Source organism: Lottia gigantea (assembly GCF_000327385.1).
Source record: "Lottia gigantea unplaced genomic scaffold LOTGIsca_290, whole genome shotgun sequence".
In the NCBI taxonomy this organism is placed as follows: domain Eukaryota; kingdom Metazoa; phylum Mollusca; class Gastropoda; family Lottiidae; genus Lottia; species Lottia gigantea.
In genome coordinates this window covers 44,387-47,795 of record NW_008708944.1, presented here as the reverse complement: position 1 = coordinate 47,795, position 3,409 = coordinate 44,387, and positions in this window count along the sequence as shown.

Below are 3,409 nucleotides of genomic sequence, written 5' to 3'. Positions count from 1 at the left end.
CTTGACGTTAGTTGACGTCGCCATTTAGACTTTAGTTGACGTTGCTACCTTGACGTTGGTTGACGTCGCCATCATGATGTTAGTTGACGTTGCAATCATGACGTTAGTTGACGTCGCTATCATCATGTTAGGTGGCGTCGCTATCTTGACGTTAGTTGATGTCGCTACGTTGACATTAGCTGACTTCGCCATCATGACGTTTAATTGACGTCGCTACTTTGACGTTACTTGGTGTTAGTTTGCGTCGCTATTGTGACTTAAGTTGACGTCGCCATGACGTTAGTTGACGTCGTCACCTTGACGTTAGTTGACGTCGCCATCTTGACGTTAGTTGACGTCGCTATTATGACGTTCGTTGACGTTACTACCTTGACGTTACTTGACGTCGCTACCTTGACGTTACTTGACGTCGCTACCTTGACGTTACTTGACGTCGCTACCTTGACGTAACTTGACGTCACCATCATGACGTTAGTTAACGTCGCCACCTTTACGTCAGTTGACATCGCCATCTTGACGTTGGTTGACGTCGCCATAATAACGTTGCCATCTTGACGTCAGTTAACGTCGCAATTTTGCGTTAATTGAGGTCGCTAATTTGACGTTAATTGACGTCACCGTCATGACGTTAGTTGACGTCGCCATCATGATAGGAGGTGGTGACGTTATCTTGACGTTAGTTGACGTCGCCATCTTGACGTTGGTTGACGTCGCCACCATGACGTTAGTTGACGTCGCCATCTTGACGTTGGTTGACGTCGCCATCATGACGTTAGTTGACGTCGATACCTTGACGTTACTTGACGTCGCTACCTGGGCGTTAGTTGACGTCGCAACCTTGACGTTAGTTGATGTCTCCTCGTTGACATTAGCTGACGTCGCAACCTTGACGTTGGTTGACGTCGCTATCTTTGCGTTAGTTGACGTCGCCACCTTGACGTTCGTTGATGTTTCCGTCTTGACGTTCGTTGATTTCGCCACCTTAACGTTGGTTGACTTCGCCACCTAAGCGTTGGTTGACGTCGCCACCTTGACTATTGTTGACGTCGCCGTCTTGGTGTTAGCTGACTTCACCATCTTGGCGTTAGTTGACATAGCTATCTTGACATTAATTGACCTCGAAATCATGACGTTAGTTGACATCACCACCTTGACGTCCGAACATCTTGTACAATGCAAAAATTTAGAACATGCGTTTAAATTGAAGCTTCTGGAGCTGAAAAAAAAATCTGAAATCAAAAGTCAAAGCAATGTATTTATTATGTGATATACTTCCCTGGACAAGTGGTTTTGATATAGTTAAAAAAAAGATTATAGATACTGGTAATATCTAATTTCTGCACAAATGTCAAGCTATAACAAATTCTATACTAATACTTTGGCTCATCTTCACAACATCAAGCTATTACGCAATTGTACTTATACCTTGATTGTAATAGCCACTATTATTTTATCACAAAATGCATGACTTTGATTGGATTGTACACCAGCGAAGACAGTCAAGGTATGAGACAAATTTGGTAATAGTCTGACATTATGTCTCATCTGGGGAGGCCTCCAAATATATTTAACAGTCATTGATCCATCCCCAGACGTAGGCTACCGTAATATCATGGAATATTTTCAATAATTTCTATCACCAATATGTACATAAAGAGTAGAACCTTATTCTTAAAAACTTCACTTAAAATGATTTTAGTGTCGCAGTCATCTAATTGGTCAATCATTAAAATCTATTCTTAAGTTACTTTTGTTATCCAATCAGATTACTGAATTTCTTAAAATCTGGATTATATTCAAGTTAAGTTTTTAAGAATAAGACCTAGAACTCAAAGATGTAAAAATATACTTTCTCTTGTCTATTAATAAAGAACAAATTAAAAGAAGTAAAAATATAATATGGTATATATTTAACGGGACTTGTTATATTATTAGTTAAAATAAATATATATTTTAATCATGGGGCTAAGTTAATCCCGAGGTTAATTAAGGAACTCTACTCATCAATATCTTTTAGTCTGTATAATGAGTTTCTTAGCAAAGTATAATGAAGCTGTTTTCATGTTTATCATTTTTAAACAAGGCTTTCTAAGACACTCGGGACATAACAACATTTGTTAAACAGCCCAGGATTTCATAAAAAAAAAAAACAGTTTGAAGCAGTTTTACCCATCTTTGCTCTGACAGTGTTTTGATGCTTTGTTAAACTTGTTGAGGTGATAAAATTTTTACTGGTTACTGTTTTGAAATGGCTGATAATTAAACACTGGGATTAATATTTGAAAATTCACTACGATGTTAGACAGCAAAATAGATGGCAAGTTACAAGACCACAAAAATCATTCACAAAAATCATTGAACAACGAAACAATAAAGAAACAACTATACATGTAATTTACAAAGGACGGATCCTGTCTACCAGCTGGTCCTTAGTCAAACCTCTTGACAATATTTTTACAAGGATAACAATTTAGGTTCAAGAGGATCCTGTCTACTAGCTTGTTCTTGGTCAAACCTCTTGACAATATTTTTACAGGGATAACAATTTAGGCTCACGAGGATCCTGTCTACGAGCTTGTTCTTGGTCAAACCTCTTGACAATATTTTTACAAGGATAACAATTTAGGCTCACGAGGATCCTGTCTACCAGCTGGTCCTTAGCCAAACTTCTTGACAATATTTTTACAAGGATAACAATTTGCTGGTCCTTAGGCAAACCTTTTCACAAAGAGTTTACAAAGATATCAACTTATGTTCTTGGAGATTTCAGCTTCCAATTTTGTTATAATTTTGGCAAGCAATAGCCGAAGTATAGCAAAAATATTAAAAATATTAAAAAGATTAAAAAGATTAAGTAGAACCTGAACACAAATCATAATGGCAAATTACTAATGGTCCAAAAATTGTTGATTTTAAGATTTTTAAAGATATTTATATGTACAAAAATAAATGCAATTTTGTGATAACATACTAGAAAAAATATAATTATTCATTAGATAGGTCTAGAAATGGGGAATGGCGAATGGGGAAGGGAGTCTGACCTGGGGTGAAAAATTTTAAGACAATATCTTGACCTATGACAGATAACAAGTGTTATAGACAACCCCTCCAAATCCCCACAAATCCAGACAAACATGGGCTGATCTATCTTATAGTATTTAGATATTTTCTACCTAAACGGACTTTGAAAAATGATTATTGTAAAATATAGGATATGCTTAATATATATATATAGCGGTACAAAATAATTAACAATTAAATTCTGCGATGTGTCTTATCTTGATACATGTAATTCCCTTCTTGATAAAAATGTTTGGACCCTGTTGTTTTATACATCAGAAAGCTGTCAGTAGTGGAAACATTGTGTCTAATGAACACAGAACAAGGATATTCGATAATGTAATTTGCA